Source organism: Podarcis cretensis, assembly GCF_951804945.1.
Source record: "Podarcis cretensis genome assembly, chromosome: 8".
NCBI classification, from domain to species: Eukaryota; Metazoa; Chordata; class Lepidosauria; order Squamata; family Lacertidae; genus Podarcis; species Podarcis cretensis.
Genome location: NC_137177.1, coordinates 7,278,092 through 7,291,937, shown reverse-complemented (window position 1 = coordinate 7,291,937; position 13,846 = coordinate 7,278,092). Strand labels below are relative to the sequence as shown.

Sequence of the window (13,846 nt, the reverse complement as noted above, 5' to 3'; positions counted from 1 at the left end):
AACACCAGAGATTGACAGACAAACAGAAAGGGGAAAACGAAACCAAGGGAAATTACCAAAATCATTCCAAGACCTGGAAGAGAATATGGATCTGATAGACATATGGAGACACAAGCACCCAACAGAAAAGCAGTTTACTTTTTTCTCAGAGGTACATAAAAGCTGGGCCAGAATTGACCAAATTTGGACCTCAAGGGAGTTAACCTTAAGAGCTACAAAATGTGAAATCCAGCCGAGAACCCTCTCCGACCATAATTCAATAACATTGGAATTAAAGGGCACTTCACAAGGGGGTTTTAGATGGAGGCTAAATGAATACTTGTTAGATAATGATGAGGTTGTAGAAAAAGCTAAAGCCACATTAAAAGAATATTTTGACCTGAACCTAAATACAGGAACAAACTTAGAAGTGGTATGGGATGCCAGTAAGGCGGTCCTAAGAGGTTTCTTTATCCAACAAAATAGTTATAAGAAGAAAATGAGACAGCAAAAGAAGGAAGAAATTCTCAGACAAATAAGGGAGGCTGAAAAAAAACTAATTAAGAATCCAAAAGATGATCAAAGTATACAAATTATAAAAATATTACAAACACAATACTCGATGTTAACGAACCAAGAAATTGAATGGAAAATCAAGCAAACGAAGCAAAGATATTTCGAATCAGCAAATAAAACTGGAAAACTATTGGCTTGGCAATTGAGGAAAAGACAAAAGCAAAATGTGATAAATAAAATAAAAGTAGAAGAAGAAGTGATAGAAGACCCAAAAAGGATACAAAAAAATTTTCTTAAATTCTACGAGGAATTATATAAAAAAGGAGAAGAAGATCTAATCCAAATAGAAAGGTATCTGGAGAATTGTAAAGGAAAGGTCATAGCGGAAGAAGAAAAATCTCAACTAAACAGACCTATAAGTATAGAGGAGATCCAGAACGCGATTAAAAAAATGAAATTAGGGAAAGCACCGGGTCCGGATGGTTTATCGGCAAAATATTATAAAGTTTTGGGAGATGAACTGGCAACAACGCTCTGCGAGACTATGAATAATATACTAAGAGGAGGAAAGATACCTGAGTCCTGGAGGGAGGCTTTCATAACGTTGATCCCAAAACCGGATACAGATAAATTGAACATTAAGAACTATAGGCCAATATCGTTATTGAATAACGATTATAAAATATACGCAGATATCATGGCAAACAGACTGAAAAAATGTTTAATAAATTTAATCCATAAGGACCAGGCGGGTTTCCTCCCAAATAGGTTCATGAAAGATAATTTGAGACACATTATAAACATAATTGAATATTTGGAGATTAATAATAATATACCTGCGGCATTGATTTTCATAGATGCCGAAAAGGCGTTCGACAATGTCTCTTGGTTGTTCCTAATAAAATCTCTGGAGGTGGCAGGAATAGAAGGTGAATTCTTGAAAGGAATACAGGCAATATACTCAACCCAATTTGCCAAATTGGTAATAAATAATAATCTTACAAACACATTTAAAATCGAGAAGGGTACAAGACAGGGGTGCCCCCTCTCCCCGCTATTATTTATTATAGTATTGGAAGTACTGGCGAACAGAATAAGATCAAAACGAGAGATACAAGGAATTAAAATAGGATTGAAGGAATTTAAACTAAGAGCTTATGCGGACGACCTAATGTTGTCTTTGGAAGAACCGCAAGGCAGTCTGGGCAAGGCGTTGGAGATCTTAGAAGAATATGGTAAATTATCCGGTTTTAAACTGAATAAACTAAAAACTAAAATGTTAACAAAAAACCTGGGTGCTGAGGAAAGAGAAGAACTGGAGAGAAAACATGGGATAAAGGTGGTAAAAAAAATAAAATACTTAGGAATATGGCTTACATCAAAAAACATAAATTTAATTGAAGATAATTACACGACCACATGGAAGGAAATTAAAAAAGATTTGGATGTTTGGAACAGAGCTAACCTCTCATGGATGGGTAGGATGGAGACAATAAAAATGAATGTTCTTCCAAGAATGCTGTTCTTGTTTCAAAATATTCCAGTAATTAGGGGGTCAAAATTATTTAAAGATTGGCAGAAAACCCTTTCACGATTTATTTGGCAGGGAAGGAGGCCAAGGATAAGATTTAAATTACTTACGGACCGAAAGGAGAGAGGGGGACTTGCAGTCCCTAACTTGAAATTATACTACGAGGCCTCCTGCCTATGCTGGGTTAAAGACTGGATAACCTTGGAAAACACTGATTTATTGGATCTTGAAGGTGCAGACAACAGGTTCGGATGGCATGCCTACCTCTGGGCAAATAAAGAGAAGGCTCATAAAGGGTTCTCAAATCACATTATTAGGGGTCCATTATATGAAGTTTGGGAAAAAAACAAAAAATTGTTAGAATGGAGAACGCCCTGGTGGTTGTCCCCAGTAAATATCCTAACTATCAAAAAAATAAATATGGAGGAACAGAAACTAACATATGAAGATTTACTGATAAGAGCGGAAGACAGCTGGAAATTAAAGCCATATGAGGAGTTGAAGGGAAAGTTGACAAGCTGGTTACAGTACCATCAAATTAATGCGATTTGGTTAAAAGATAAAAAAATTGGAATGAATGAAAAGAAATCAAAATTTCAAATTGAAATAATAGAAAATAAATTTAAATTACTATCCAAAATGTACAATTTATTACTGGATTGGGACACAAAAGATGAAGAAATTAAGGATGTTATGGTAAAATGGGCGATAGATCTGGGGCACAACATAGAATATGAAAAATGGTCAAAATTGTGGAAGGAAGGAATAAAATTCACGGCGAGTGTTGCAATTAGAGAAAATCTAGAGAAGATGATATATAGATGGTATATTACACCAGAGAAGCTAAGTAGGATGTACAAAACTGGAAATAAGGCCTGCTGGAAATGTAAAACAAAAGAAGGCAATTTCATACACATGTGGTGGACATGTGAGGAAATAAAAAAATTTTGGGATACGATATATAATGAATTAAAAAAAATATTGAGATATACATTCCCGAAAAAGCCAGAGGCCTTCCTATTAGGTGTCATCGGAGAAGAAATTAAGAAAGAAGATAGAGTCTTATTTCAATACTCAACAGCAGCGGCCAGAATGTTAATTGCTCAAAATTGGAAAAACAGAAATATACCAACGATGAGGGAATGGCAAACGAAACTATATAACTTCGTCGAACTAGCTAAAATGACGCAGAGAATTAGAAACCAAAAGAATACAAAGTTAAATAACGACTGGATTAAATATATGAGATATATTGAAGGTAACTATAGTAACCTACCAAATATAGCAGGCTTGTTATGAAACTTTCGATGTAATAGATAGATCAAATAATCCAACATCAGCTGTAAAAATGAAACTTTTAAAATTAAGAACCCGAAATCAGGAGGGAAGGAAGTCAGCAAGTATGTGTTTATGTATCAGTTTATTTTTATTTTATTTATCTTTTTCTTTTTTTCATTGTTTTGGTGCTTTCTTTTGTCACTTTTTTCTGTTATTTAATTTAATAAGTATTGGGCTTAATGTAAATCTTTCCTTTTTTGTATTAGTTGTTGTCTTAAATGGTTTTGTCTTTTCTTTGTGTGTGTGTAACAAATGAGACCTAATAAAAAAGATTATAAAAAAAAAAAAAAAATGAGAAGAGAAGACTCCCTGGAAAAGACCCTGATGCTGGGAAAGATGGAGGGCACAAGGAGAAGGGGACGACTGAGGACGAGATGGTTGGACAGTGTTCTTGAAGCTACCAGCATGAGTTTGACCAAACTGCGGGAGGCAGTGGAAGACAGGATTGCCTGGCGTGCTCTGGTCCATGGGGTCACGAAGTGTCGGACACGACTAACAACAACAACAAGCGACAAGGAAATGCACCAGAAAGTGTGGGTGACGCTTGCATGACTCAGCTTTGTCTAACCTCCCTGCAAACAGATCAGAATAAATGGGTCACCTGGAATTTAACCGACACTCCCCTGTTGGGCAGAGGTTTATGCAGGCTGCTATTGCCAGTTCCCAAAATCTGGGCTCCTTTTGGGTCCTTTTCTGCAGCTAATCCACTTCCTTCCAGCCCGAGTCCCCTTGCCCCTATATTCCTAGGCCACAGAGGGATGTTCAAAACTAAGTGCCCTAAAAATAGGCCCTAGACTTCTCATGCTGTCAGCTGCTGTTCCGTAAGGTTCTCACGGGAACCCGCCAAAAGTGTGTGCTTAGTGAGATGCCTTGAGAGACCGACTCCCTCCAACCAGTTGCTCTCCACCAGCTTTGGCTGTGTGCTGTGGTCCCAAGCAGCCAAAAGCAGGCTGGCGAAGGCTGCTCTAACCACTGGGCCGCACTCCGCTTCTCCTCCTCCTTTCGCTTTTCAGGATGCGAAAGAAGCCCTCAGGCATTTATCCACAAGCTGTCAGTGTCTTGTTTCCGCGCTCAGCGATGTTTACTTGGCTAAAAGCTGTCAGGAGGAAGTAAAAATTGGAAATCGATGCTCACTTCTCCGCAATGCACTTTAAAACAGGAGGGGGCCGGCCTCATCCGGCTGGGCACATTAGGGGCGCAGCGGCAGGACAGAGGAAACAGGGAAGGGACAACAAGGCAAGTCGTGTGTCGTCTTCTCCCCGTAATTCCAAACAGAGCCAGTTCAAGACATTTTGCTCCCAGAAGCAAAGGGCAAGTTGGCATTCCAGTTTCATGTACAGAAGCTGATTTGACCGGAAACTGAATCTTATTTGGGCACCAATATCAGAGCTGGACCATAAAGAAGGCCATTCCATCATTATAATTTTACTATTTATACCCCACACATAAGGTCCGTATAGTTAAAACTATGGTTTTCCCAGTAGTGATGTATGGAAGTGAGAGCTGGATCGCCAAAGAATTGATGCTTCTGAATTAAGGTGCTGGAGGAGACTCTTGAGAGTCCCATGGACTGCAAGAAGATCAATAATAATAATAATAATAATTTATTATTTATAACCCGCCCATCTGGCTGAGTTTCCCCAGCCACTCTGGGCGGCTCCCAATCAGTGTTAAAAACAATACAGCATTACATATTAAAAACTTCCCTGAACAGGGCTGCCTTAAGATGTCTTCTGAATGTCAGGTAATTCTTTATCTCTTTGACATCTGATGGGAGGGCGTTCCACAGGTCGGGCGCCACTACCGAAAAGGCCCTCTGCCTGGTTCCCTGTAGCCTCACTTCTCGCAATGAGGGAACCGCCAGAAGGCCCTCGGCGCTGGATCTCAGTGTCCGGGCTGAACGATGGGGGTGGAGATGCTCCTTCAGGTATACAGGACCGAGGCCGTTTAGGGCTTTAAAGGTCAGCACCAACACTTTGAATCGTGCTCGGAAACGTACTGGGAGCCAGTGCAGATCTCTCAGAACCGGTGTTATGTGGTCCCGGCGGCCACTCCCAGTCACCAGTCTAGCTGCCGCATTCTGGATTAATTGCAGTTTCCGGGTCACCTTCAAAGGTAGCCCCACGTAGAGCGCGTTGCAGTAGTCCAAGCGTGAGATAACCAGAGCATGCACCACTCTGGCGAGACAGTCCGCGGGAAGGTAGGGTCTTAGCCTGCGTACCAGGTGGAGCTGGTAGACAGCTGCCCTGGACACAGAGTTAACCTGCGCCTCCATGGACAGCTGTGAGTCCAAAATGACTCCCAGGCTGCGCACCTGGTCCTTCAGGGGCACAGTTACCCCATTCAGGACCAGGGAATCCTCCACACCTGCCCGCCTCCTGTCCCCCAAAAACAGTACTTCTGTCTTGTCAGGATTCAACCTCAATCTGTTAGCCGCCATCCAACCTCCAACCGCCTCCAGGCACTCACACAGGACCTTCACCGCCTTCACTGGTTCTGATTTAAAGGAGAGGTAGAGCTGGGTGTCATCTGCATACTGATGAACACCCAGTCCAAACCCCCTGATGATCTCTCCCAGCGGCTTCATATAGATGTTAAAAAGCATGGGGGAGAGGACGGAACCCTGAGGTACCCCACAAGTGAGGGCCCAAGGGTCTGAACACTCATCCCCCACCACCACTTTCTGAACACGGCCCAGGAGGAAGGAGCGGAACCACTGTATAACAGTGCCCCCAGCTCCCAGCCCCTCTAGACGGTCCAGAAGGATGTTATGGTCGATGGTGTCAAAGGCCGCTGAGAGATCCAGCAGAACTAGGAAACAGCTCTCACCTTTGTCCCTAGCCCGCCGGAGATCATCAACCAGCGCGACCAAGGCAGTTTCAGTCCCATGGTGAGGCCTGAATCCCGATTGGAAGGGATCCAAATGGTCCGTTTCCTCCAGGCGTGCTTGGAGTTGTTCAGCAACCACCCGCTCAATCACCTTGCCCAAGAATGGCAGATTTGAGACTGGGCGATAGTTGGCCAAATTGGCCGGGTCTAAAGATGTTTTTTTAAGAAGCGGTTTAATGACCGCCTCTTTCAGCGGGTCTGGGAAGGCTCCCTCACAGAGGGAAGCATTCACCACCCCGCAAAGCCCATCGCCCAGCCCTTCCCGGCTCGCTTTTATCAGCCAGGATGGGCAAGGATCAAGAAGACAGGTGGTCGGTTTCACTCGTCCAAGCAGCCTGTCCACATCCTCGGAGGTAACAGATTGGAATTGATCCCATATAACAGGACCAGACAGAACTCTAGCACTCTCCCGCCCTGGCCCTGCTCCCACTGTGGAGTCTACTTCCTTCTGAATCTGAGCGATTTTATCTGCAAAAAACTTTGCAAAAGCATTGCAGGAGATCTTGGGGTCCCTACCAGGCCCCGGTGGTACAGGTGGTTCCGATAAACTGCGAACCACCTGAAAAAGTCTCCTGCTGCTGTTTTCTGCAGATGCAATGGAGGCGGCGAAGAAGGCCCTCTTCGCCGTCGCCATTGCCACTTGGTAGGCTCGACGTTGAGCTCTAACCCGTGTCCGGTCTGATTCAGAATGAGTTTTCCGCCACCGGCGCTCTAGCCGTCTCAACGATTGTTTCATCACCCTCAGCTCCGGGGAGAACCACGGGGCTGTCCGGGCTCCATGCAATCGGAGAGGGCACTTCAGAGCCAGACAGTCAATAGCCCTGGTTAACTCCGCATTCCAGCGTGCCACCAGGGAATCAGCTGAAAGGCCATCAACTTGGGATAAAGCATCCCCTACCACTCTCTGGAAGCCAATTGGATCCATTAAGTGGCGGGGGCGGACCATCCGAATCGGTCCCACCTCCCTGCGGAGGGGAAGGGTTGCGGAGAAGTCCAGTTGCACCAGGTAGTGATCTGACCATGGCACTTCTTTTGTTTCGCTTTTAGTTAATGTCAGATCACCAACATCCGTAGAGGTAAACACCAAGTCTAAGGCATGTCCGTGGCTATGAGTTGGGCCAGACTTATTCAGGGACAGCCCCATGGAGGCCATGCTTTCCACGAAGTCCCGAGCTGCCCCTTGTAAGGTCGTGTCGGCATGGATGTTAAAATCCCCCAGGACAACCAAGCTAGGTGTCTCCAGGAGTATATCCGCCACGACCTGAAGCAGCTCGGGCAGGGAATCCTTGGTGCAGCGGGGAGGTCGGTACACCAGTAGGAATCCTGTACTGCCCCTATTGCCCAACTTCCAGAACATGCACTCAGAAAACTGGGTCTTCCCAATAGGACGCCTGGTGCAGACTAATGACTTCCTAAAAATCGCTGCAACCCCCCCTCCCCGCCCACATGACCTGGGTTGCTGTGCGTAAGAGAAACCTGGTGGGCAAGCAGCGGCAAGGAGAGGCCCATCTGCCTCATCCAACCAGGTCTCTGTCACACATGCCAGGTCAAATCCTCCATCCACAATCAGGTCGTGGATGGCAGTGGTTTTATTCACCATTGACCTGGCATTGCACAGCAACACTTTCAGGTCATGTGGGTTTCCCTTGCTGATTACTGTATCCTTCCGGTCAGGACCAGACCTGGAGGCAGGGATAGTCCTCAAACAACGACTAAACCTGCCTCCTCGGTAATGACATGGTCTCCTCTCCATTCTGAAGGAAATCAGCCCTGAGTGCTCACTGGAAGGACAGATCCTGAAGCTGAGGCTCCAATACTTTGGCCACCTCATGAGAAGAGGAGACTCCCTGGAAAAGACCCTGATGTTGGGAAAGATGGAGGGCACAAGGAGAAGGGGACGACAGAGGACGAGATGGCTGGACAGTGTTCTCGAAGCTATCAGCATGAGTTTGACCAAACTGCAGGAGGCAGTGGAAGACAGGAGTGCCTGGCGTGCTCTGGTCCAGGGGGTCACAAAGAGTCGAACTGTCCCTGGAAAATAGGGACACTTGGAGGGTATGAGAGTAAGGTAGTATCCGCAGGTGCCAGGGACAAGCAGTGAGGCGTTGGAAGATGGCACAGCTCTGGTTGTTGTTTAGTCGTGTCCGACTCTTCGTGACCCCCTGGACCAGAGCACGCCGGGCACTCCTGTCTTCCACTGCCTCCCGCAGTTTGGTCAAACTTATGCTGGCGGCTTCGAGAACACTGTCCCACCATCTCGTCCTCTCTCGTCCCCTTCTCCTTGTGCCCTCAATCTTTCTCAACATCAGGGTCTTTTCCAGGGTGTCTTCTCTTCTCATGAGGTGGCCAAAGTCTTGGAGCCTCAGCTTCAGGATCTGTCCTTCCAGTGAGCACTCAGAATAGAGAGGTTTGATCTTCTTGCAATTCATGGGACTCTCAAGAGTCTCCTCCAGCACCAGAATTCAAAAGCATCCATTCTTTGGCGATCAGCCTTCTTTATGGTCCAGCTCTCACTTCCATATATCACTACTGGGAAAACCATAGCTTTAACTATATGGACCTTTGTTGGCAAGGTGATGTCTCTGCTTTTTAAGATTCTGTCTAGGTTTGTCATTGTTTTTCTTCCAAGAAGCAGGCGTCTTTGAATTTCGGGGCTGCTGTCACCATCTGCAGTGATCATGGAGCCCAAGAAAGTAAAATCTCTCATTGCCTCCATTTCTTCCCTTCTATTCTCCATCAGGAAACTTCGGAGGTCAAACTCTCTTGTCCCAAACCAGGACTTTGCCACCGGCCTCCTCTTCCCTCTTCCCTCATCCTTCTCTCTCCCTTCCGGCTCCCTAGGCTTCTGACGCAGACCTGGTCTGTCTGCTCCTCCTCATGTATAAACTAAATAAAAATACCTTTTTATTTGATTAAAAGAAGGAGAGACGGCCTGGCCAGAAACCAGGATATTATAAGGATCAGAAACAGCCCTGTGCGCTTTCTTTTACATGGAGATAATCTGCAAAACCAAACAGAAGGAAAGGAAATGATCCTGCGTGTCCTCAACAGTTTTACTCAGAAGCAAGCCTTAGCTTGCGAGAAAATTTGGCGTATTTTCAGCCTTAAGGACGCACAGCTGCTCCCCTCGCATAGGGTTGCCAACTCTTTTTCCTTATTCCTGCTCCTCTGCCTTTAATAGCAGTTGGCTTCACAAAGATATCCTTTGATGGGAATGCTTTTCTTCGTTCTGTGAAAAGCTACTTCTTCTTTCTTCATTTATTCATTGACAGTTATTCAGAGATTCAGTGCAGGTCCTATGGAGGGGTGGCTTCTGTTATCCTGAGCACATCGTGGCCCATCTCATAAAAATATAATGAAATGACAACTCCCTCAGAATCTTAAAAATATATATATATATATATAAATAAAATTATGAATGTAGTGGGTGGAGATATGTGGGTCATTCAAAATGAATGCCCATGACAAAGAATATTTTTATAATATACTGATATAAAACAGCTACTTAATGTTTAAAAAAACAAAACAAAGGCAGAAAAGAGACAAGAAAAAGGAAGACCAGAGGAGAGACAAAGCAAAAGAGGAAAGAGAAAAAAAGAGAAAAAGATTTCCAGCTCTCTGTCCTGCAGCTAAATATAGTATTCAGTCCATAAGATCCATCCATTCTACCTTCTATAAACCAGTATTTTTCTCATCTTCATTTTCTCCTTCACACAAAAAGTCCACAAGAAATTTCCAATCCTTAATAAATGTCAGTAATAATTTTTCTCCAATTAAACACCTCAACTTTGCCATCTCAGCCAAGTCCCTTTTATATTCTATGAAAAGCTTCCACTGTTCGTATCAGAAGCAGCTGCTGTTAAAGGCATTTCCCATATATTAATTTTAAAAAATAAATAAAAGTTGTGGCCTTCCCTTTGACACCCCCACCCAAAAACCGCCTTGGTTGCCCCTTCAATAATGAGAAGCTCCACAGAAATCAACAGGACTTATTTCCAAATTCTAGGATCAAAGTCAGGGTCATAGCAAAGATTCCATTATTGTGTTCCAATTGATCCTTGCAGCTTTTTCATCAAATCATAGAATTTCAGAGCCAACCTTTGGGTGCTTTCCAAAGGAGTTTTGAAACTTGTGTCCATCTGTCATTATCAATACAGTGCCTATTTGAAATCTTCTGGGGCTAGACAACAGTTTGCAACATGAAAGCTGCCCAAATCACCTTCCGCCTGGCAACCAGTCAGGGGTAGTTTCACACCCTCCTCCCAAAATTGTATTTCCTCTGCCACACAAAACAAAAGATTGCTTGCCAATCAGGAAAAAACAACAACCACCCTCTTCTTTCTCTAATCCAGGCATAGGCAAACTCGGCCCTCCAGATGATTTGGGACTACAGCTCCCATCATCCCTAGCTAACAGGACCAGTGGTCAGGGATGATGGGAGTTGTAGTCCCAAAAAACATCTGGAGGGCCGACTTTGCCTATGCCTGCTCTAATAGATCTTCAGAAACCTTTCAGGCCATAGGGTTGCGGTGCTCATCTCGCTTTTATTGGCCGAGGGAGCCGGTGTACAGCTTCCGGGTCATGTGGCCAGCATGACTAAGCCGCTTCTGGCGAACCAGAGCAGCGCACGGAAACGCCATTTACCTTCCCGCCAGAGTGGTACCTATTTATCTACTTGCACTTTGAGGTGCTTTCGAACTGCTAGGTTGGCAGGAGCAGGGACCAAGCAATGGGAGCTCACCCTGTCGTGGGGATTCGAACCGCCGACCTTCTGATCAGCAAGCCCTAGACTCTGTGGTTTAACCCACAGCGCCACCCACGTCCCAGAGAAGAGCAAATCTCTCTAACCACCTGTGAAATGAAGTTGCTGCAGTTCAAGGGATAGGAACAGCTGGCTTCAAGAAAGTTGGCAACCCCACGCCGAAAGGGCCTTTATAAAAAGTTCCAAGCTAGAGCAGACTTGGGTCTCCAGCTGTTTTTGAACTACACTTCCCATCACCCCTGACCACTGGTCCTGCTAGCTAAAGGTGATGGGAGTTGTGGTCCAAAAACAGTTAAGAGACGCAAGTTTGGGAAACATTGGTCTACAGCAAAGAACTAACATGAGAACAGAAGGAGGGGATGCTGAATCAGGCCAAGGGCAGGATTCAGTGAAAAAAAGACAGCCACGGAACCAAGAAATTACACAGAACAAAAGAAAATCCCGTGAAAATCCCTGAAACGAGAAGTAATCGACTATCGAATAACAAAAAAATAAACTAGAATTAAACAGAAACTTAACGAGATGCCGGCTACAAAACTCGTTTCACTGAACTAATCAGTTTCCTCAGAAGGAAATGAAGAAATTGTAAGATTTTAAGTGATATCAAACAAGCCCAAGAGCCGGGCTGGAAATGCTTCCTCGAGTTTACAAAAAAGGTATGAAAACCTCAATGACAAGTTTGAGATTCTATTTGAGAGAATCGAGCAGTAGTGATAAGAATTGAGGTTTTAACATTTCAAACAAACCCAAAACAGGGCAGAAACTCAAAAAAGTTTTAAACATAACCTTATTTAAGAGAACCAAGCAGTAAGGTAAAGGTAAAGGGAGCCCTGACCATTAGGTCCAGTCGTGACCCACTCTGGGGTTGTGGCGCTCATCTTGCTTTATTGGCCGAGGGAGCCGGTGTACAGCTTCCAGGTCATGTGGCCAGCATGACTAAGCCACTTCTGGCAAACCAGAGCAGCGCATGGAAATGCTGTTTACCTTCCCGCTGGAGTGGTACCTATTTATCTACTTGCACTCTGACGTGCTTTCGAACTGCTAGGTTGGCAAGAGCAGGGACCGAGCAACGGGAGCTCACCCCGTTGCGGGGATTCGAACCGCCGTCCTTCTGATTGGCAAGCCCTAGGCTCTGTGGTTTAACCCACAGTGCCACAAGCAGTAGTAATAAGTAATTGAGGTTTCAAGGGCAGGATTCAAGTACAAGAGCCCTCTCCCCTCCAGCAACTGGTATTCAGAACTATTTCTGCCTCTGACTGTTGGGGTCAGAGCATCGTCCTTGTGGCTCATAGCCACTGCTAGCTTTCTCCTCTATGAATTTGTCTAATTCTCTTTTAAAGCCATCCTAATTAGTGTCCCTCGCTCCTTCCTGGGGCAGAGAGTTCCACAGTTTAACACTGCACTGAGCGAAGAAGAACTTTCTTTTATTTGTCCTGTTAACGGAGAAATCTGAGGGCTCCCTTGGACAAAAAAACAAGGACGCCAGCCAGGAAGACCAGAGCAACACAGCAGCCAGTAGGCTTGGTCTTTATTGAAGACTGTCGCCACAGGACTCCCACCTGCCACCAGGTGGAACAAGATGGGAGCCCCAAACAAAAGAGCCCCCAAACTTTTATTAGCTGCTCATCCCCATGTTACACCCCCCCAAACTACATCACTCATACATCACGGTTACATCATGAAAGGGGAGGTCTGGTGGCCGTAATCTGAGCATCCTGGACCCTGCCCCATGGTTCTCCTTGCCCTCCACCAAACACTCATCAAGTGAAGCAAAAGAGATATTTACATTTCCCTGTTTCCCAGCCAAGTTAATCACAACCTTTTGTCTTCATCTGGGTTTGTTCTTTCTGGAACGGCTCCCTGTCTGGCACTCAGGTATCCGGACGCCAGGGATTATCACTCAGGCAGAGGGGCTGCTGAGCAGCTGAGCTCACGGGTCTATATGAATTTCTGAAGTTTTCCCAGTGAGCCAGTACATAGATACATTTATCAGTGAATTCTTACATTTGGTATCGTGCAGCAAAGGCCCTTGGAATAGATAGGAAGAAACTGCGATGAAGTGTTTTGTGGGGACAAATCACAAAAGTCCCAAAAGCGATTGTGCTGGTTTTGGTAGTGGGCTGCATGTGCATGATGATATCTGCTGGAGGGGCAACCCCCCCCCCCCCAACCTATACATAAATTCCTGCAACAGTCCCAAACCTTCCAACATTTAGCCTCCATGCATTCCAGTGTTATTATTCCAGTCGCCTCCTCTCTAAATTAAAGGATCCCAGACGAGCGAACTAGAAAGCAGAGGGGACAGAGTCCCGGGACCCTGTTGCTGGAAGGAGAAACACCAGTGAACCCAAACCGCCTCTTTGTTTACTAGGATGAAAAGCAGACAGGCTTACCTGTTAAGGTGAGCGATTGCTTCCTGGCTCCTCTGCCATCCAGCCGCAGCCCAGCGCATCTGGCAGTCCTCTCTGCTGATGCTCTGGAGTTAAAAGGCGCCTTGTCAAGGCAGGAGGAGTGGGTGATTCAAGAGCGGGGAGAGAGAGGAGACAGCTGCTGGGAGGAAAAGCATGGGGGCGAAGAAGCATCATTGGGCTGCTCCTCTCGACTTCTCTTCCTCTCTGGGGACCGTGGGATGTGCTCCATGCCCTCCCCAGGGCTTGACTGCGCACCGCGCCCCTTGGAAGCTGTTCCCACAGCTGCGTTGGATTGAGGAGTGGGGGCCTCATCCAGAGATGCACAAGCAATCCAGGCCTCGTCCAGCAACTTTGAGGCAGCAGCAATGGAAGGGGGGGGGAATGGGTGGCGTCTAGGGAAAACCTTATTGCTCTCTGTTG

At 45.5% G+C, this 13,846-nt stretch overlaps 1 protein-coding gene across 2 annotated transcripts in view; it reads right to left on the bottom strand.

Annotated features, from left to right (window-relative positions):
• The window catches only part of LOC307221199 (gastric inhibitory polypeptide receptor-like), a 76,397-nt gene extending 62,801 nt beyond the window's left edge, over positions 1-13,596 (bottom strand). For both annotated transcript variants that reach the window (XR_013841324.1, XM_079985573.1), the window contains exon 1: positions 13,409-13,596. The gene's annotated coding sequence lies outside the window, so the exon portion shown is untranslated. The remainder of the gene's footprint in view (positions 1-13,408) is intronic.
• Between the last annotated feature and the right edge of the window lie 250 nt (positions 13,597-13,846).